This window comes from Mirounga leonina, unplaced genomic scaffold (assembly GCF_011800145.1).
Source record: "Mirounga leonina isolate KUSES-001 unplaced genomic scaffold, KU_Mleo_1.0 Mir_200, whole genome shotgun sequence".
In the NCBI taxonomy this organism is placed as follows: domain Eukaryota; kingdom Metazoa; phylum Chordata; class Mammalia; order Carnivora; family Phocidae; genus Mirounga; species Mirounga leonina.
The window spans coordinates 17,151,871-17,175,199 of NW_023270503.1; the positions used below are offsets into that span (position 1 = coordinate 17,151,871).

At 40.4% G+C, this 23,329-nt stretch overlaps 1 protein-coding gene and 1 pseudogene across 1 annotated transcript in view; one reads left to right on the forward strand and one right to left on the reverse strand.

The window, feature by feature from the left end:
- Window positions 1–23,329, reverse strand: part of PCTP (phosphatidylcholine transfer protein) — a 255,791-nt gene that overhangs the window by 85,482 nt on the left and 146,980 nt on the right. The gene's annotated exons all lie outside the window — the stretch shown is intronic.
- LOC118024729 lies at window positions 15,119–15,697 on the forward strand (annotated as a pseudogene).

Consider the following 23,329-nt stretch of genomic DNA (forward strand, 5'->3'; position numbering starts at 1 on the left):
GACCAAGTGGTGTGTGTCTATTCTGTCCCTTGACCTTTTTTTGGCCTCTCTTAATTACCCATTTGCAGGGGTCTCTTACTTTCTTGTGATTCTGCCTTTTTTTTTTCATGAGGAGGTGTCATAAATTAACCTTAGAGTGAGAATACTCAGTCCCATCTGAAGTGTATCTCTTGGAGGTTCCTCAGAGTTGTTGTCTTATGTATGGTATCACCTTTTCATTATTCTATTGGTTATTTTGATGAAAACCTGCAATGGAGAACCAGCTCCCAAAGCTCCACAACTGCTTTGTACCCAGAAGTCAAGAAGGTCCTATACCGTACCAAATTAATCTGTTTTCCCCATCCCCATATTAATTTGTTCATTGGCAGTATTATCATCAAATATTATTAAATACTAGCTACCATTTATCGAATTCTTACTCATGTGCTCAAAACTATTCCAGTGTGTTATGTTCCTCTTTTTTCATGCAGTTCTTACAAATAACCCTGTAAGACCAGAATAATATAATATTCTCTCTCCCTCTCTCTCTTTTTCTATCTCTCCCTTTCTCATTTTATAAACTAGGATACAGTATATACTCACATAGTGGTTAAGTGACTTGCCCAAGGTCACATGGCTATAGAATGGTAAAGGTAGATTTTGTATTCAAATCTTCCTCACTCTACTACCTCTCCTCCTATCCATAGTGTTATGAGTTTATGACTTTGACCCACCTCCTCACCATTTTTTTCTCTGCCATTCAGGCTTTTGGGCTTTTATTTATTTTTAATTTTAATTTTTTTATTTATTTGAGAGAGAGAATGAGAGAGAGAGAGCATGAGAGGGGGGAGGGTCAGAGGGAGAAGCAGACTCCCTGCCGAGCAGGGAGCCGGATGTGGGACTCGATCCCGGGACTCCAGGATCATGACCCGAGCTGAGTCGCTTAACCAACTGAGCCACCCAGCCGTCCCTGGGCTTTTATTTTTTTTAATTCACAACTTGATGAACTATGAAATGTCACTTCCTTCCCTCATGTCTTTCCATTCTAGCACCATATCTATATTGATATCAACACATGGATTTGTTCTTCCAAGTCAAAGAAATGATAGCCATGGCACAGGCCAGCAGGCTTATTCTTACTTTAGTTTTTAGTTTTTGTTGTTTTTTCTATCATAAGTTTGATCATTATAATGAGTTTTGTCATATTTTTTTTTAAAGATTTTTTATTTATTTATTTGAGAGAGAGAGAATGAGAGAGAGAGAACACATGAGAGGGGATAGGGTCAGAGGACAAAGCAGACTCCCTGCCGAGCAGGGAGCCCGATGCGGGACTCGATCCCGGGACTCCAGGATCATGACCTGAGCCGAAGGCAGTCGCTTAACCAACTGAGCCACCCAGGCGCCCGAGTTTTGTCATATTGATTTTTACAGTTTTGCTCTTTCTGTTCCAATTTCCCTATCTTTGATTTTTCCATGCATATATCCTCTATATTAATATCTGAAAATGATAATATTTTTGTTATTCTTCCAAGCCCTGGCCTTCACAATTTCCCTCTAGAACCTTTTTTTTAAAGATTTATTTGTTTATCCGAGAGAGAGAGGGAGAGTGTGCTTGCGGGCAAGCATGAGCAGAGGCAGAGGGAGAGGCAGAGAAGTGGACTTCCCGCTGAGTGTGGAACCAGAAGTGGGGCTCCATCTCACGACCCTGAGATCATGACCTGAGCCGAAACCAAGAGTGGGATGCTTAACTGATTATACCACCCATGAGCCCCCAGAATCTCTTTTTATATTAGTTAATTTGCTCCATTCACTCTGGTGATTTAGGCAAGCAAACTTCACTTCTCTGGACTACTCTTTTTTCATAATTTAGCATTGCTTTCTCAACTACCAAAAGTTTGCTTACTCTCCAAATACTTTTGTCAGTTTACTAACCTGTAAAAAAAAAACTGATGAGAGGGGCACCTGGATGGCTCAGTCAGTTAAGTGTCTGCCTTCGGCTCAGGTCATGATCCCAGGACATGATCCCAGGGTCCTGGGATCGAGCCCTGCATCAGGCTCCCTGCTCAATGGGGAGTCTGCTTGTCCTTCTCCCTTTGCCCCTCTGCCCACTTGTGCTCTCTCTCTCTCTTGCTCTATGTCTCTCAAATAAATAAATAAAATCTTTAAAAAAATTGATGAGAACAGTAAAGTCTTCTATTTTATAGGTAAGAAATTCTATTCCCTAAATGTTACATAAATCCTATCAGTTCTGCTTTTTTTTGTTGTTGTTGTTGGTTAAGTATATTCCAGTCTGTTAAAAACTTGAGTAAAGAATCACCTTTCAATTTAATCTCTCTTATATACTATTTTTTAAATACTTGGCTTCAGAAATTACAAAGTAAGTTGCTTACTTCTGACCTAATCCCTCCTTTCTCATATATACTGGAAATCTCTTTCCATTTCCATCCTCATTACAGTGTGCAAGAAACAGTCTATATTCTTAAAACATTCTATTTTCCCTTCTTGATAGCATACTCATACTCATCCTTATTTTTATTGAGATATAACATTGTGTAAGTTTAAATATGACATGACTTCTCATTTTATTGCCAGGATCATAAAACTCCAAATGAATTCTTCAGCCCTGATTCATCTTTCAAATATAAATCGTAGGGTTTACACACACCTTTTTTCCTACCATTCCTATAGTTTCTTCTACCATTTATTAGTGTGAAGGCTCCCATACTCCAGTTCCTTTTAATGTGTTAAGTGTTCCTCTTTATAGTCAACCTTGTACATTGCTCTAAAATTACACCCAATATTTCTTCTCTCAATGCCTTGTTCTCATTTCCTATGTTATTTGACTAAAAAATTATTACTTCAACTTGGACTTGTACTCATTATCATTTAATTTTAATTAGTGCTTTAGTGCTCCTTCTGAATTCTTCTTTTCCTCACACCCTTCTACTTGACTTCTACTACCCTTCTGATTTATCTGAGACTCAATTATTCTTCTCTACTAGATTAACATTCTCTTTTTCTGGGTCTTGGTTCCAACTACATTAAGTCAAAAAATCAGTGGGGAGCCTGGACAAACAGTTTTGGAAACAGGAGAAGAACTATCAACCATCAAGGTGCTGTTGGAATGAATAAAATCCAGCCAATTCCTCAGCCTTATGTCTATCCACTCAAGATTTAAAGTCCTAAGAGATGAAGTCAGATTGGCCAAGCCTAAGTATCAGGTTGGTCAGAGAAAGGATCTGATAGAAATAGACTTCAGGAACCCTTTAAGTTTCAATACAGTAAAGAAAGGGAAAGAATTCTATATTTATAATTCCTGTAAATTTATATAAAATGGGAGTAGGTTATTTTCCATCAGGAAATTGGGATGCTGTCAAGGAAGGAGAATGAACAGAAAGAGGAGTGAATGCAGTGAATGAAACAATGTTGGTACCCCATATGGGCTTTTAGTCTCCTGTCTTCTCTTTCTTTTCAAATCAAGAGAGACACTCTCCATTCAGTTGAGCAGGCATTACCAGCTCAGTTCTTTTTTTTTTTTTTTTAAGTAGGCTCCATACCCAGCATGGAGACCAATGTGGGGCTTGAGGTCATGACCCTAAGATCAAGACCTAAACTGAGATCAAGAGTTGGAAGCTTAACCAACCAAGCCACCCAGGTGCCCCACCAGCTCAGTTCTTTTAACTCCCCTCTCTTGTATGCTAGATGCTATCCCTGCTGTACCTGCTAGCACATTGAAAAGAACAGACATCTATGAACCTATCGAGCTTGTGTAAGCTCCCTGAACCTCATTTTTATCACCCATGATATTGAAACATGCTTCCTTATTTTTTGTGAAGATTATTAGTGGTAAGATACAGTGCCTGATACACAGCCATCCAACAAAATGTTGGTCCCCCCACCACCTCTTCTTCAGACTATCTCCTGGATGATTTTCACATTCATCAAGGCAGTTATTCATAATCTTCTTCCACAGAAAGCCCTGTCAAAACCAGTTCTCCACATCAGAAATGTTTTCCATTCTTATACTTTCTATGCAGATTTACTTGGTTGGCATGCCTCTGGCTGTCAGTTCTAAGAGCTAAATCTCTTCTCTGTCCCTAATGGAAACAACATGGCAGGTACATCCCTTACTTGTCACAGTGCTACTGCCCATGTATTTTCCAGTCTAAATCTCAGGTCCACCTGCTACATTTACCATGTGCATCACTCACATTACCTCCCTAAGTGACTTGTGGTCTTTCCTAAAGTCACATGATGCCATCAGTTCTGTAACTCTCTTTTCTCTGATATGGGTTCCAAATTAAGTTCAATTTATCCCTTCTAGGGCTTTATATCAAACTCCTTACTTCAAGAAAATGGATTATGAAAATTTGGCCTAGATTTTTCCAATGTCAGAGTCAGTGCCTTCATTCTATAGCTAAGCAGTAGAGCAGGAGATACCTTGGGTATCAAATTCTTATACTAATAAATGGATCTTAGTGTCTATGAATTGCCAGGCCTACTTTGGTTGTTACAGAAATTAGTAACACATAGTTCCTGCCTTCCAATAGCCTACAATCTAGTGAGGTATAAGAGACGTATGGAAACAGGTCAATTACACTACAGTGTGGTAAGTGGGAGCACAATGATGGTGTGAGGCTGGTTGGGAAAGTTTAAAATGAATCACAAGAATGAGTGAAGTTGAACTGGGCAAACAAATGGGGAAGGTGATCCGGACTGAGTGTATGCAAAAACACAGTGTTGAGAGAGATCTGAGTATGGTTAGGGAATGGGTCTTGACTATAGAGAGTTGAAGGGTTGGGGGGAGGGGTGATCTTGAGACACTTAGTAAACTAAGGCCTGCAAAAGAGCCACCTGTTTTATAAGTAAAATTGTACTGGAGCACAGCCATACCTATTTATTCACATATTGTCTGTGGCTGCTTTATTGCTATGATGGCAGAGTTGGTAGTTGCCACAGAGACCATTTGGTCTGCAGAGGAGAAAATATTTACTATCTGGCCCTTTACAGAACAAGTTTACCAACAGATGCCATAAAGATGTGAAACAGAGCACAATGATCTTAGAAAGGCATACGAAAGAGTCTAGACTATTCAGAGGAGCAATAGAAAGGTTGATGAAGGATTTAAATAAGGGAATGACATGCTCATCAGATTGGTGTTTTAGGAAAACCACTTTGGCTGCATATGAAGAATGGATTAGAGGGAGCAAGACTGAAGGGAGGGGCACCAGTGAGAATATATTGCAATAATCCAGACAGGTGATGATACGCATGAACTAGTATATGCCCAGAACTATGACAGAAGATACTTATGGAAGAGAATAATAGGTAGCATTGTCTTTTCTTAGACTTTTATGCTGTGACCACTCTTCTTCTTTTGTTCTTGATTTCCTATGTGCTTCCCTCTCTTCCTCTAGAGTTTTTTCCCAGTGTGATCAGTCTTTTCCCTTCTTCAAACATCCTATTCATATTTGAGACTATATCCCTTGTTAAAGTCAGGCAGGCAGAGACTTCAGGAATCTGCATGTCTGAACTTCTATAGTTGTGCTGTTGCTGTTGTAGTTTATCTGTCCCCAAATCTGAACCACTGATTTATGATTTTCCTCCTCCCCCTCCTCTTCCTCCTCTTCCTATCTTAGTCTGTCTACTTGGGCCACTAGAACCTCCCAATATTTCACTGCTCACCCAAAGTACCATGTCCTGCTGTCCCAGCATGCACCATTCACCATAAGTCCAAGCTTTTGAAGTTGGAAACAATTATCCTAATTGTTTATGAAAAGTAAATCTGAAGATGTGACAGTTTAAATTACTTGCCCAAAGTCACAGCAAATTAGTAGAAAACCAAGTTTCCTAATTCCTTAGCTTGAGCTCTTTCTAACAGTTATAAGTTCCTGTCCCAAATTAGGGAAATAAAATAACAATCACCATTTCGGCTCTATGATAGATCACTTGAAGGAAGTTTGTAAATAGCCATGTACCTGTCCCAACTACTTGACTATAAATAGTTTTCTTAAGAAATTCCACTGACTAGATCAACTGCTTCCTGATGTAGAAATCCAACTAAAAGTGTCAGAAACCACCTGGAATCCAATTATGCAATAAAGGAGGACTTAATACCCAGGCTGGAAGTAGGAAAATAATAGATGATATTTTAGCTTTGAAATATAAAAGGATTATGGGATTTTATGGCTTTCATTTGGTTTTTATCTCATACCATCATGTCCTTTAAATACCCAAGGTCCTGAGATAAATCACTCACCTCAAGAAATGACGGTCTCACAACCCTTTTGTAACCTGCAAAAATGTCACATTTATTACCATCATTTTACAGTGACATTGATATTTTACCTCTACTGCAAAAGAGTCACACATAACACAATGAAGACAGATGCTATCATTTTTGTAGGACTGAGTTTAAAGAAAGATGTGCGTGGTACTGAAAGGCTTGGTCTCTTCTAGTGAATTCCACAAGCAAGGTCTGTAGAGGACAACCATCAACCCTGGAAAATATCAGGACTATCAAGGGCATAGTTGCCAAGAACTGACACCTAAAGGACTGGATCTGGTTGTAGCCTTCCAAAGTAGCCCTGTCCTATATGGCAGTCACTTGCCACATGTGGCTACTTATTTTACCTAACATAAAATTAAAAATTAAAAAAGACAAGAAATAACAAGTGTTGGTGAGGATGTGGAGAAAAGGGAATACTGTGTACTGTTGGTGGGAATTTAAACGGAGGCAGCCACTATGAAAAACAATACGAAGTTTCCTCAAATGTTAAAAATAGAACAATCCTACAATCCAGCAATCTCATTTCTGGGGATATATCCAAAGAAAATGCAATCACTTTTTAAAAGAGATATCTGCATCCCATGTTCATTGCAGGATTATTTATAATAACCAAGACATGGAAACAACCTAAGGGTCACTGACAGAGGAATAGATAAAGAAAATGGGGTATAATAAACCCCTGGCCAGACTTATCAAAAAGAAAAGAGAAATGACCCAAATCAACAAGATCATGAATGAAAGAGGAGAGATCACAACCAACACCAAAGAAATGCAAACAATTATAAGAACATATTATGAGCAACTCTATGCCAGCAAATTAGGTAACCTGGAAGAAATGGATGCATTCCTAGAGATGTATCAACTACCAAAACTGAACCAGGAAGAAATAGAAAACCTGAACAGACCTATAACCACTAAGGAAATTGAAGCAGTCATCAAAAATCTCCCAAAAAACAAAAGCCCAGGGCCAGATGCCTTCCTAGGGGAATTCTACCAAACATTTCAAGAAGAATTAATACCTATTCTTCTGAAACTGTTCCAAAAAATAGAAATGGAAGGAAAACTTCCAAACTCGTTTTATGAAGCCACCATTACCTTGATCCCCAAACCAGACAAAGACCCCATCCAAAAGGAGAATTACAGACCAATATCCTTGATGAACATGGATGCAAAAATTCTCACCAAAATACTAGCCAATAGGATCCAACAGTACATTCAAAGGATTATTCACCACGACCAAGTGGGATTTATCCCTGGGCTGCAAGGTTGGCTCAACATCTGCAAATCAATCAATGTGATACATTAACAAAAGAAAGAACAAGAATCATATGATGCTCTCAATAGATGCAGAAAAAGCATTTGACAAAGTACAGCATCCTTTCTTGATCAAAACTCTTCAGAGTACAGGGATCGAGGGTACATACCTCAATATCATAAAAGCCATCTATGAAAAACCTACAGTGAATATCATTCTCAATGGGGAAAAACTGAGAGCTTTCCCCCTAAGGTCAGGAACATGGCAGGGATGTCCACTATCACCACTGCTATTCAATATAGTATTGGAAGTCCTAGTCACAGCAATCAGACAACAAAAAGAAATTAAAGGCATCCAAATCGGCAAAGAAGAAGTCAAACTCTCACTCTTTGCAGATGACATGATACTTTATGTGAAAAACCCAAAAGACTCCACCCCAAAACTGCTAGAACTCATACAGGAATTCAGTAAAGTGGCAGGATATAAAATCAATGCACAGAAATCAGTGGCATTCCTATACACCAACAACAAGACAGAAGGAAGAGAAATTAAGGAGTCGATCCCATTTACAATTGCACCCAAAACCATAAGATACCTAGGAGTAAATCTAACCAAAGAGGCAAAGGATCTGTACTCAGAAAACTATAAAATACTCATGAAAGAAATTGAGGAAGACACAAAGAAATGGAAAAATGTTCCATGCTCATGGATTGGAAGAACAAATACTGTGAAGATGTCAATGCTACCTAGAGCAATCCACACATTCAATGCAATCCCCATCAAAATACCATCCACTTTTTTTCAAAGAAATGGCACAAATAATCCTAAAATTTGTATGGAACCAGAAAAGACCTCGAATAGCCAGAGGAATGTTGAAAAAGAAAAGCAAACCTGGCAGCATCACAATTCCAGACTTCCAGCTCTATTACAAAGCTGTCATCATCAAGACAGTATGGTGCTGGCACAAAAACAGACACATAGATCAATGGAACAGAATAGAGAGCCCAGAAATGGACCCTCAACTCTATGGTCAACTCATCTTTGACAAAGCAGGAAAGAATGTCCAATGGAAAAAGGACAGTCTCTTCAACAAATGGTGTTGGGAAAATTGGACAGCCACATGCAGAAGAATGCAACTGGACCATTTCCTTACACCACACACAAAAATAGACTCCAAATGGTTGAAAGACCTCAATGTGAGAGAGGAGTCCATCCAAATCCTAAAGGAGAACACAGGCAGCAACCTCTTCGACCTCAGCCACAGCAACTTCTTCCTAGAAACATCGCCAAAGGCAAGGGAAGCAAGGGCAAAAATGAACTATTGGGACTTCATCAAGATAAAAAGCTTTTGCACAGCATAAGAAACAGTCCACAAAACCAAAAGACAACCGACAGAATGGGAGAAGATATTTGCAAATGACATATCAGATAAAGGGCTGATATCTAAAATCTATAAAGAACTTATCAAACTCAACACCCAAAGAACAAAGAATCCAATCAAGAAATGGGCAGAAGACATGAACAGACATTTTTCCAAAGAAGACATCCAAATGGCCAACAGACACATGAAGAAGTGCTCAACATTGCTCAGCATCAGGGAAATCCAAATCAAAACCTCAATGAGCTAGCACCTCACACCAGTCAGAATGGCTAAAATTAACAAGTCAGGAAATGACAGATGTTGGCAGGGATGCGGAGAAAGGGGAACCCTCCTACACCGTTGGTGGGAATGCAAGCTGGTGTAGCCACTCTGGAAAACAGTATGGAGGTTCCTCAAAAAGTTGAAAATAGAGCTACCATATGATCCAGCAATTGCACTACTGGGTATTTACCCCAAAGATACAAATGTAGGGATCCGAAAGGGTACGTGCACCCTGATGTTTATAGCAGCAATGTCCACAATAGCCAAACTGTGGAAAGAGCCAAGATGTCCATCGACAGATGACTGGATAAAGAAGAGGTGGTATATATATATAATGGAATATTATGCAGCCATCAAAAGGAATAAGATCTTGCCATTTGCAACGATGTGGATGGAACTGGAGGGTGTTATGCTGAGCAAAATAAGTCAATCAGAGAAAGACATGTATCATATGACCTCACTGATATGAGGAATTCTTAATCGCAGGAAACAAACTGAGGGTTGCTGGAGTGGGGAGGGGTGTGGGAGGGATGGGGTGGCTGGGTGATAGACACTGGGGAGGGTATGTGCTATGGTGTGTGCTGTGAATTGTGCAAGACTGTTGAATCACAGATCTGTACCTCTGAAACAATGCAATATATATTAAGAAAAAAAAAAAAGACAGCAGAAGGGGAAGAATGAAGGGGGGGAATCAGAGGGGGAGACGAACCATGAGAGATGATGGACTCTGAAAAACAAACTGAGGGTTCTAGAGGGGAGGGGGGTGGGAGGATGGGTTAGCCTGGTGATGGGTATTGAGGAGGGCATATTCTGCATGGAGCACTGGGTGTTATGCACAAATAATGAATCATGGAACACTACATCAAAAACTAATGATGTAATGTATGGTGATTAACATAACAATAAAAAAATCTTTAAAAAAAGAAATTGAAACTGAATGGTATATGTGGTGAAGAATTGAATGTAGCCTCACTTCTTCCAAAGGCAACTTCAAAAGGACATTATGTCAGTCTTGTTACTACTACATCCCTAGCATCTGGCAGGTGCCTGGCACATAGTAGACACTCAGTAAATATTTACTGGGAGTTGAGAAATGATTAAGAGGGGGAAGAAGTCTCATTTTAATTCTTACTATTGTAACATTTTTAATGATCATTCCAGTTTCTCACAAAAAGATTCTTCATCTGGCCAATACCTGGGACACTGAATTCAACCCCAGACAAGAATTACTTGGATAAATCTAGGCTTACTGAGGCCTGGGATCCAATTATTGGTTCACCTTCCTGTTATTATAACCTGGCAATATGTCTTATGTAGTTCTCAAAACTACAGTATGCAATGGGGAGAAACCAGGCTTTGAAATCTCTGATTTGTCATTTATTAGCTTTGTAACTTTCTTCAACTTACTAGATCCCTCTGTGCCTCAGTTATTTCATCTGAAAAGTGGGGGCAACAAACAGATGCCTTGTGGGATGATTGGGATCTAATGCAATGAGATAATATGAGGGAAGCACTGAGCAGGGTTCCCAGCACAGAGCACATGTTCAGTTCATGGTGTCATGCCTCTGCACTGCCTAGTAGATGTGTAGTCCTGACATCTCATAACTGTCCATCTTATCCAAGGCTCCTGCAAGTGTCTGGAAGTCACCCACCCTCTACTAATCCACCACAAAGCTCTCAACAACCAACTCATTCTTCTTCTCAGGTTGTGGGATGGGAAGGTAGGTAAGATGGGAATATCTGTGTGGCTCTGAATGGGTGGTTTTTTGATACTCTGGCCCCTGTTGTGAAGGTAATAAAAACAACCACAAGCTTTTATGTTTGTTCACCACTACACTTCTATTGCTGAGCACCTTCATTCATTTATTCACTGAACATTTATTCACTGAACATTTATTCACTGAACACCAGTATTTACTGAGTGCCTTACTATGTCCAGCAGTGTCAAGGCCTTGGGGTTAGTGGTGAACAAGATAGAGTGTCCACTCTCAAAAGGTTTGAATTAGAGGGATAAGAATAGATTAATAAATGCATGATGAGATTTAAAATAGTTTTGTGCAATGGAGAAATTAAAACTAAGATATGAAATAGTAATTGGGGGAGGAGGAGGTAAAAGAAGCAAGGAGACCACTTTAGAAACCTTTCAGTAGGCTAGGCTTGAGATAACTTAGAATGGTATGTTTGGAGATAGAAAAAATGTGAATGGTTTCAGAAATAAATAAAATCTTTAGGAAAAAAAAGGTGTGTGGGCAGGGGGCGCCTGGGTGGCTCAGTTGGTTAAGCATCTGCCTTTGCCTCAGGTCATGATCCCAGGGTCCTGTGATGGAGCCCCGCAGCGGGCTCCCTGCTCAGAGGGAAGTCTGCTTCTCCCATTCCCTCTGCTTGCCACCCCACTTGTGCTCTCTCCTGTAAAACAGAATAATAATTGAAAAGGATGTGAAGGGAGAAGATGCTGTCATTCCGTTGTAAGATGGGAGGCACAATGTGTGTCCACAGATAGGAAGGGCCTTCAAGAGAGAGAAAAATTGGTAAGGCAGAATGGGAGGTACATGGGAATTCTGTAACTATCTTCCCAATTTTTCTGTCAATCTAAAACCACTCTAAAATAAAAAGTTTATTTAGGGGAGGGGAAGGATGAAACAGAAGAAAGAAAGCTTTCAAGAGCAAAATCCTTGAAGAGGGGCTGGTCTCCAAAGCCTGAGGGAAGGAGGGTAGAGTTGGCTGCCAGTGAATATCATTCATTCATTAGTGAATAACTGAATGAATTTTATTACATTTTAAGCTTATATGCATTCACTCACTTTTATCATCATAACCTTCGGAGGTTATTGTGATACTCTTTTTATAAAATAAGGAAACGAGGCTCAGACAGATAAGGCTCTGGTTGAGAACAACACTCACCATCAGCCAAAGGATTTTGAAAAGCAAAGGTCAGACTTTGTGCAACACCTGTTTGCTTGGTAAGGGACTGAACATGTTGGCTTTGTTAGGTGTAATGCAAGTAAGGCATCCCACCAGTGTTTCATGTTTGGTCTTAGTTTCCTTAGCTGCAAACTGAAAGAATACAATAAAACACATATAAGGGCCTTTGGATCTAGAACTTTATGATTTTAATTTTGTTGAATAGCTTCTTGTGATGAAGAGTGAGACAGGTTGGGAGTGTCTTCCATTAAGACAAATGTGTGGGCAGCAGAGAGAGGGATCTGAGTATCACACGTTCACTACACGTTGCTTGGAGGGTCTGTTTACAGCAACACACACTGTGTTGGAATCTTCCACATTGCTTGGCAAGGAGGTGCTGACAGCACCATCTTTGCTCTTCTGCAAGTGTTCAGTGATTGTGAATAAAGATGCAGTAATGCTGAGTCAGCCTCCTTTCCCTCCTTCTGGGGATCCTCATGAGGAATAAACCAAAACTGCAGGTCTACAAATGACAGGTCATTCTTGACAGCCACATGCAAGTTCTCTTAGTTATCCAATCACATTTTTTTTCAAGCCTTTATCCAGTTTCTAGTCCTACTGTGAGTCTGAAAATCTGAGAAATTTGGGAGTACCCTCCCTCCCAGATGAAAATTATATTTCTAAAACATTTTTTATTTATACCTATCAGGCAACACAATTCCTTTATTAATTCAAGTCAATTCAATAAGCATGCACTGAGAGCCTGCTAACATACTAAGTCTCATGCTAGAAATTGGGAATAGAAAGTTGCATGAGATACAGTCCTGGAACTCAAAAGACTCCGTCTGAAGGGTAATTTCCAAGACTCATTGTTATATGAAGAAATGGCAGCAATATCATGCCTAATTGTCTCAGCCAAGGTACCATGATGGCCTATTCCATTTTTTCCTGTGTCCCTCATTCTTTTATTTGCAGACTCTCCCAAGATCTACCTTGTTCCCAGACTTCTAGTTGAGTTTGTCCAATGCAGAGAACATCAAGAGATCAGAGGCTGAGTGGGAAGTGGGTCAGGATATTCATTCCCGTGGCTCTCCACTTGCAGAGTCACTGTTGGTTGACAGCATCCTTCGTCTGTTAGGTGGCTCTCTCCACATAGCTCTCTGTCTTAGGTCTTGGTGACTACTCCCTTCCTCTGCCCCTTTGGCCCTGGGGTGAGTGGTACCCCTCTGTTACTAACCCTGAGTAGTCTGCCATTCATTCCTTATATGGCTTGGTACTGCTGCCTATGACTTCATAAGTGTTTGTTTTATTCATCACTCAATGACCTAACTGAATGTGCCCTTTGCTTCCCATATGGACTGTGATGGATCTGCACATCCTCATTTATGTTTGCCATAATCCAAGCTCTTCTTTATTACATGCTGTGGCCCTTAGGGATAAGCCTCTTGAGATACGTGTGAGAGAGCCAGAGCAATGAGGTCAGTAGGTCTTGAGTGCCATCTCTGGCTTTGCTACTAGCTGGGGCACAAAGTCAGCCACATTAATTAACTTATTTAAACTTAAGTTTCTTCATTTGTAAAATGGAGATGAAAAATATCTATCTCATAGGTTTTTTGTAAATATTAAATGAATAATGTATGTATTGGATCTTATACTTCCTGGGATGGTATTTTTATTTTTTTATTTTTTAGAGAGAGAGAGAGAGCACTTGCACACGGGGGTTGGGGAGGGGCAGAGGGAAAGAGAATCCCAAGCAGGCTCCATGCCCAGTGTGGAGCCCAACACAGGACTTGATCTCATGACCCTGAGATCATGACCAAAGCCAAAATCAAGAGTCAGACGCTTAACCCACTGAGCTACCCAAGCACCCCTGAAATAGTAATTTCTAAACAAATATTAATCTCTTTCACCTTTGGGATTCTAAGAGAGGTTTTTGGGAAAACCCCATGTAGAATCCCTAATAGAGGGTAAGACACAGCTGCAAGACTTCTCCTGTAGAGAACCTTTCTTGATTGCCAACTGCAGTTGACCTCTCATTCCTCTCAAATCCTTGGGCTCTTTGCTTGCATTTCTCTAATGGCTTGGTTCATATTTTGCCTTAAATTTCAAATATTAAATATAATATTCAATGCCTATATTTATGAATGTTGATGTTTAATGACCCCCTACCCCCATTAAATCATGCATTTCCTAAGGCTAGGAATTGATTCTATGCACATTTATATCCCCAGTACCTCCCTATACAGTGGATGATGCCTAACAGGAACTCAGCAATTTTTGAGATGACTACATGTCTGGATGAATGAAATGAATAACAATCCTAAGATGTAAAATGCTATTTCTAGTAATTTGGATTGAAAGGGAAGATTTGAGGGGCAAGGAGACCATTCAGAAGTCTGGATAATATAGTACAGAGAATATTAAAAGAGAATATAGTACAGAGACTATAGTACAGATAATATAGTACAGAGATATTAAAATAAGGAACGGTCAGAGGTCATGAAAAGGAGGGGAAAACAGGTTTGAGAAATGCTTAAGGAGTGACTATTGGAATATAAAGGGTGAGAAAGAGGATGAAAAAGAACATGGGACTTTATGCTTGGACAGCTGCGTGTATGGTTTGATTATTAACCAAGATAGGGAATATCAGGGCAAGATGAGGGTTTAGGTGCTAGGCAAGTGTGGGGTGGAGGAACAGACTATTCTCACCTCAACATGTTGAGATTTTGGTGACCAAGAAATATCCCATTGAGGATGTTGGGAATATATGTGTGAAGTTTGAAAGAGAAATGGGAGCTAGAGGGAGATCCTCTGTGTTCAAATGGTTCGTTCAGCTTAATTTCATTTATCCCTCTATAAAGAAATCATCTGTTTCCACTCTTAACTTTAAGGTCCTTGTCTTCATAGCATTCCCAGTGCCTAGCAGGTAAAAGTTGCTCAATGAGGCCAAGACCCGCGCTTCTGCGCTTCCAGCGTGCGAGTGCTTCCGCTGTGCAAGTGTTTCCGGTGTGCGAGTGCTTCCGGCGTGCGAGTGCTTCCGCTGTGCAAGTGTTTCCGGTGTGCGAGTGCTTCCGGCGTGCCAGTGCTTCTGGTGTGTGTGTGCGGTTCCCCATGCGGTGAGCCCATGGCGATGGCAGCCAGCGGTAGCGACCCGTGGGCTGGCGACGTAGAGGAGGACGCCTCACAGCTCATCTTCCCCAAAGAGTTTGAAACAGCTGAGACACTACTAAATTCAGAGGTTCATATGCTTCTGGAGCATTGAAAGCAACAGAATGAGAGTGCAGAGGATGAACAGAAACTTTGAGGTGTTCATGAAAACTTTAAATTACACAGCCCGTTTCAGTTGTTTCAAAAACAGAGAGACCATTGCCAGTGTCCGGAGCTTGTTGCTCCAGAAGAAGCTTCATAAATTTGAGTTGGCCTGTTTGGCCAGCCTTTGCCCAGAGACTGCTGAGGAGTCAAAGGCACTGGTCCCAAGCCTGGAGGGGCATTTTGAAGATGAGGAGCTACTACCGCAGATTCTTGATGACATCCAGACCAAGCGCAGCTTTCAATATTAATCTCCAAATACCACTCTGCTGCTGAGGGAACTACATCCCAAGCCCAGCACCGCTGTCCTGATGTCTGGAGCTGACTTACATGGAAATTCCATTGCACTTGGGCTTCCTTTGGATAGAACAACCCAGCTTGGTCTTGGTTTAGGTTGCTATTTCAGACTTGACTATTGGACCATGATAACCTGACCTTGCCTCTGGGAAGGGTGGGTGGGGTGATGTGCATATAAGCTATACTGTCGACTACCTCATACCATGGTTTTGGCCCTGTGTTATTTTTAAATTTTTGTTTTGTTTTAAGATTTTATTTTTTTAAGTAATCTCTATCCCCAGTGTAGGGCTTGAACTCAGTACCCCAAGATCAAGAGTGGCATGTTCCACTGATTGAGCCAGCCAAGCACCCCTTTTTTAAGATTTTGTTTTTTTAGCCCCTGTGTTATTTTTGATTCCTAAAATTTCATGTTTTAATTTCAATGTGTTTGTAGTTTTTGCAACTACAGGAAATAGCAGTCTTATCTAAATGCAAAAGGAAGAATTAAGGGGCACTTGGCTGACTCAATTGGTAGAGCATGTGACTCTTGATCTCTGGGTGGTGAGTTCAAGCCCCACATTGGGCATGGAGCCTAAAAGCAAAACCAAGCAAAAAACCCCAAACAGGAACCCCAAATACAAATGCAAAAGGAAGAATTAAACAGGCCCTGTACCATCATCTGAAATCCTTACAGAAAGGGTGATAGTGCATTTAATGACTGTGAGACAGCATTGGCATCATTGTGCTTAACGCAGAAGTCAAGGAGGAAGGTCACCATGGAAAGCAGTTACACCGAGAATAACTGCCAAGCATGGAGGGCCCATACATAGCCTTGAGGTACATCAGTACTTGACCTTTTTTCTTGGACTGTTGAAGAATGTAGATTTGGAGGCAGTGGTCCTAAAGCACTGTATTCTCACTCTTAAATTAAGATTTTTTTTTTTCCTTCAGAGGACAGACTTGAAGGTCTGAACACTTTGAAGACTCCTTGGATGGGGCATCCACTCCAAACCTCTGTCTTGCTACTTAGCAGCAGGTGATCTCTGATGGGGGTGATTTGGAAAGAGGGAGCCTGCCCCTTCCTGGGCCATTACAGTGAAGTCACTCAATGTAAAGCAAGTTGGGGGAAACTCTTTAATAGCTAAACATTCTAGCTTTGTGCAGTATCATAGCCAATGAGCTTTATCCAAGGTGTGATTGTTGCTAACTGAAAGGAAAAAAAGTTGCTAAACATTCTAGCTTTGATTTTTCTGAAAGGAAATATGCCTATTTTCTTCACAATTCGAGATTTTTCTTTGGAGTACTTGTTGGCTCCAAATGAATGCATGATCCAAAAAAAAAAAAAAAAAAGGTTGGAGAAATAACAAAGTTACCTTTTTTTTTTTTTTTTTAAGTAGTTTCCAGGAACGCCTGGGTGGCTCAGTCGGTTAGTCATCTGTCTTTGGCTCAGGTCATGATCCGAGGGTCCTGGGATCAAGTCCCACATCAGGCTCCTGGCTCAGCAGGAAGCCTGCTTCTCCCTCTGCCTGCCACTCCCTCTGCTTGGGCTCATTTGCTCTCTCTCTCTGACAAATAAATAAAATCTTTAAAAAAAAAAAAAGTTGCTCAATGAATGATCTTTCAACTTATGAATGATTGTTGAACTTTGGGAATCATGGGCTGGGAATAGGTAATTGCGTTAAGTCGGGAGGAATGAGATTGTTCACTAGACTAGGAAGGAACCTCTAAGGAAGAGGTAGAGAAGCTCACATAAAAAAGATTGGAAACCAGAGACAGGAGGAGAGCCAGAAAAGAATGTTCTCTGAGTTTCAAAAGAGATTATTTTAAAAGAGGAGATTGTGGGATTGTTAGTGTCTTTGGGATCAAATGGGATGAAGACCAAGCCCATTGATTTTGGCATTTAGAAATTAGGAAGTCATTGACGACTTGAGCAAGAACAATTACTGTGAAGATGACTTTAGAATTCAAAATGATACAGTGATAAGGAAATACGGTGTCTTTGAGATCAAATGGGATGAGGACCAAACCCATTGATTTTGGCATTTGGAAATTAGGAAGTCATTGACGACTTGAGCAAGAACAATTACTGTGAAGATGACTTTAGTGAATTCAAAATGATACAGATAAGGAAATACATATAATGAAAGTATACCAATCTTGCGTGTCATAGAAATGTAAAAAAATAATAGAACAATAAACTATAATAAGGAAGCTTTTAAGAAATCATAATTAAACATATTCATAAGTTGAGGGAAGGAGCCAATGAGATTAGAAGAAGGTGAAGATACAAGCGTAGGACAGTTTTAAATTTCTATACTATTAGGATTTGTAGAAAGTATATCCCATTCTTATTCATAACTACCAGGCATTTAATATTTTTCTAGAAACCCTGTTGTGGTCATTTGTTGGCTTGTACCCACCAAAATATTTGAGCCACTAAATCACAATAGTCAGGGTCACAGAGATGTCTTTTCATGTCGTGTTGTTGAAGAAAGCCAATCACCTCATAGACTCTAATGAGACTCACCACTAAAGAAAACATTCTTCATTCTGGCATCACCCTTTTTCTTGTTTCTTGTAGCAATAAGAGACTCCCAAGGATAAGCTGCCAATATAATCACCATTGACCCCTGTTTAAACACCACCACAAATAGTGGTTCATGTTATTGCTTACATCACCCAGCAAAAGAGCATGTCCATTGGGTTTTGAAATTATTAATGTCAGTGATTTTTAATACTATTAGGAATAATATTTTTTTACACTAGGATCATGACTGACTTCACATAGGTCTCTGCTCCCTCTAAAACCTTATGTTTCATCATTTGCCTGTGAGTTTATTCTACAGTATTTTTTTTTAAAGATTTTATTTATTTATTTGAGAGAGAGAGAATGAGAGACAGAGAGCATGAGAGGGAGGAAGGTCAGAGGGAGAAGCAGACTCCCTGCCGAGCAGGGAGCCCGATGCAGGACTCGATGCGGGACTCGATCCCGGGACTCCAGGATCATGACCTGAGCCGTAGGCAGTCGCTTAACCAACTGAGCCACCCAGGCGCCCCTATTCTACAGTATTTTTAAAGAATTGGCTAATTTTCAACATTGCTAAACTCTTCCACAATGTGTCTTAAATTTGGTTGAAACAAAAGAATATCTGAGTATTTCTTTGGTAATGCAGTGAATAATATCAAAAGCATACCTAATTAATATGACCATGATAAATATTTTCATACGTGATTTTTGGTTCTCCTTTTGTGATCCAGAACAAGTTAGTAAAGTAAGGTCAAAATTCTTTGGGGTTGACCTAATTGGACTTTTTTCCCATTTCTCTTTCTTCTGGGTAATAGGGTTGTTTTCCAACAATGTTTTAGTTTGTTTACTCAAAAGTAAACCACATTAAGCTTTTTACCACTTTAATCTGTTCCAGATATTAAGTCCTATTTGAAATGAAGAGACTATTTTCTTCAACAGAATAAGGTTTAGTTCATTCTGTTTCAAGTTTGGGAAAATAGTAAGTGTGCACTCTCTTACTCCCAGTATTCAGTGACTACACCCATTGCTTAATTTTTAAAATTCTGAACTGGAGCTTAAATTCTTCTAAAAGAAAAGTACAGTGGGTTTCAGAAGAAATTTTAGCCAATTCAGGATGACAGAACTGGGCTTTTCATAACCAACCTGTGCTATACTAGCCCTGTTTAATTTAATTTAATTAATTTATTTATTTTAAAGATTTTATTTATTTGACAGAGAGAGACACAGCAAGAGAGGGAACACAAGCAGGGGGAGTGGGAGAGGGAGAAGCAGGCTTCCCGTGAAGCAGGGAGCCCGACGCGGGGCTCGATCCCAGGACCCTGAGATCATGACCTGAGCCAAAGGCAGACGCCTAATGACTGAGCCACCCAGGCGCCCCTAGCCCTGTTTAATTTTAGATAGTAAACACAGTCTAGAACCTTCCCCTCAGCTGCAGAGACTGGGCTAGCACAGCACAAAGGTATTGGAAGTGAAATTTTTGGACCCATGGTTTAAAGCTAGCTTTCAGTGAACCAGAAATTGAAACCCCTTGCAACCATAACCTAATCAACCTGCACTCTTAGGCAAGCTTCAGAATAATCAGACCTGTCGTTGCTGCACAAACGTCTGCTGTGAAATGTCAGTCTTTCTATCACCAACAGGAAAGTCTACTTCCATGGTGTTTACAAGTCCAGCTTTGGAAAATCTGGTCCTAATCCCAGACTAACTTCCTCTGTGATAATTGCTAACATAACAGTACAACACAGTGACCTTATTAATAGAACTCCTATTTCAGAAATCCATCAGCTACCCAGCTGCCTCCCTTAGAGGGGCTTCTATTTATGCAGATGCCAGAGGCTGTGCTTCTGGGGACCCAAATCAGTCCACGTGGCTTCCCTCCCCAGATGAAGTGATAAATTAGACTTTGGGCCCAAACTCCTCATTCTTCAATCTGCACTGTGCCTAGAAAGTATTAAAATAATTTTATTCTGGTGAAACCACGGTAGGGAAACTGGGTGAAGAACTTGTGATGGAGAGAGATAAGGAAAGCAAAACAAGTCAGCCAGAGGGATCTCTGCATCCCTATCTTAGAAGCAAGGGTTTGCAGTAAACATGAAAGGGGAATGAATTGTGAGAGAGGAGCTATCCTTGAGAATGTGCTTCCCTTAGCATACTGGGTAAACTCTTTTTTTTTTTCAGAGCATTAACTGGAAGGAAAGCTGGAGGGAAATTTTCTTGTCTATTCTTCTCATGAAACTGTAAGTTTCTTGACATAAGAACTGTTACATTTCTTTTTTCTTTTTTTTTTTTTAAGATTTTTTTTATTTATTTGAGACAGAGAGAATGAGAGAGAGAGAGCACATGAGAGGGGGGAGGGTCAGAGGCAGAAGCAGGCTCCCTGCCGAGCAGGGAGCCCGATGCGGGACTCGATCCCGGGAGTCCAGGATCATGACCTGAGCCGAAGGCAGTCACTTAACCAACTGAGCCACCCAGGCGCCCAGAACTGTTACATTTCTTTAATCACTAACACAACTCCTGGTCAAGTTCAGCATCTTGAACTTCTGTTCACTTTCTGGACTCTAAGGAAGTTTTCAAATTTAATATCATTTGTGTATAAAATTGCCAGTTCCTGTATAACCTCATTAGAACAGATGTACAGCTCATTAGTGAGTTAGTTGTTGGTACCAGAAAGTACACATTTCTAGCTTTGTCATCAGAGGATAATAAAAATGCATCTCCTCATTCCAGGAAATGCTCTTCCAGGCTCAAATACGTTCCCATGGGTTGTGACCTAAGTCTGAAAAAGCTGATAGAAAGAGCAGGACAAGACTCACTGTGATGGCTAAAATTTTTTTAAGATTTTATTTATTTATTTAAGAGAGAAAGCTAGAGTGCGCATGAGAGAGCACATGAGCGATAAGCGGGGGCCAGGGGGTGGGGGCGGGCAGTGGGCAGAAGGAGAGGGAGGAGCAGACTCCCTGCTGAGCAGGGAGCCCAGTGCAACTGGGGGCTGGATCCCAGGACCCTGAGATCATGACCTGAGCTGAAAGCAGACGCTTAACTGACTGAGCCACCCAGGCGCCCCTGTGAGAGTTAATTTTATGTGTCAACTTGAAGGGCATTTGGGGAATGAGATTAACCTTGGATTCAGTGGACTTTGAATAAAATAGATTGCTATTCTTCCATAATATAAGTGGGCCTCATCCAATCACTTGAAGGCCTTCAAATAACAAGGGCTGACCTCCTCAAAGCAAGAAGAAATTCTGCAGCAGAAGGCTTTCAGACTTTAACTGTAGCATCAACTCTTTCCTGATCTGCCAGTCTACCCTGCAGATTTTGGACTTGCCAGACTCCATAATAGCATGAACCAATTCCTTAAAATAAATCTACACACACACACACATATCCTATTGATTCTGGTTCTCTGGAGAGCCCTGATACACTGAACAACAGGCATATTATACAGTCTATCAGTCTATCATCCAATCACCTCGTAGCCCATTTCCCCCTAGACTATTATACAGGAAGATTCACCATGCTGTTCATTTGCACAATGCTCTCACTTCTTTATGGATTAGAGAGTAAGATTAAACAGAGAGTGTCCTCATGGAAATGCCGTTTAAACCAAGTAGGGGACTAGGTGTCAGAAGACCTTGGTTCCAATTACAGTTCTGTCTCATGCTGTCTGTGATATTTACCTACCTGTGCCTCAGCTTTCTCTCTATACAGGAAGGGGTGTTCTTAACCTGGAGCCCATGGCTGGGCTTCAGGACATTTGTGAGCCTCCTACAATTTCATGCAAACACATATATGCTTATTTTTATGACAAGATGTTCCATAGCTTTCAAAATTTCAACCAGGTCAGTGAACTGCAAAAAAAGTCACGGTCCTCTAGACTTGTAATGGTCATAGCTCATTTCAGTTCTGAGTTACCCTAATACTCTTCTATCAGCTGCAGATGGTTTGTGGCTTTCCCTGAAAAATGATTTCTATTTAGTGCTTTGTGAGGTCATAAAGACCCTGAGCATTTACAAAAGGAAAGGATTTTCTTTGTTTTTCTAACCTATGAGTATGGAGAAAGGGGGGAAAGTGAGGTAGACATTTATTTGAAAGAGATCCATTGTTCCAAATTTCCAAAACAAGTTGCAGGAGTGCTAAAAGTTGTAGTTTCTGAGAAAGGGAAACTAGAGGTCTGAGGAAAGATAAGATACTTGCTGTTGTATGCCCATTTTCCATTGTTTACACTTTTGACTATGTACATTTATTGCTTTTACTCTGTAGATATTCTTTTTAAGATTTTATTTATTTATTTTACAGAGAGAAAGACAGCAAGAGAGGGAACACAAGCAGGGGGAGTGGGAGAGGGAGAAGCAGGCTTCCCGCCGAGCAGGGAGTCCGGCACGGGGCTCGATCCCAGGACCCCGGGATCATGACCTGAGCCGAAGGCAGACGCTTAACGACTGAGCCACCCAGGCGCTCCTACTCTGTAGATATTCTTTACATATCTTACTTACTCTCAAAAATGAGTCAACTAAAAACAATAGAAAAATTTGAAAGATTTATATATTAATAAAGAAGAACAGTCATAATATATCAAGTAAAAAAGAGCTAAAGACTAATAGTATGTGGTGTATGATCACATTGTGTTTTGTTTAAAGATTTTATTTATTTGAGAGAGAGAGTGAGTGAAAGAGCACGAGCCTGCGGGGGGGCGGGGGCAGATGGTGAGGGAGAAGCCGACACCCTGCCGAGCGGGGAGCCCCACACAGGGCTCCATCCTAGGGACCCTGGGATCATGATCTGAGCCAAAGGCAGACGCTTAACCGACTGAGCCCCATGATCACATTTTGAATAAAACATTATACATGTGCACAAATCTATTTGTGTGCACTGTGCCTTTGGTACCTCTTACTGTGAAACTGGGGAGAAGAGTAATTTGACTTTAGACCCTTTTATGTTTTTTGAGTTGTTCTAACATATACATCTTACTTTTATATTCAAATAACTAAAAATGTAAAAAGTAAATGTCTCTCAGTTTTATAAATATATATATGTCTATTTTAATTTAAATAGAATTATGTTTTATATATACACATTTGTATTGAATATCATATGGAAATATGAACTCTGTGTCAACTTATGTGGTGGGTAAAAAAAATATGAAGATTTGGA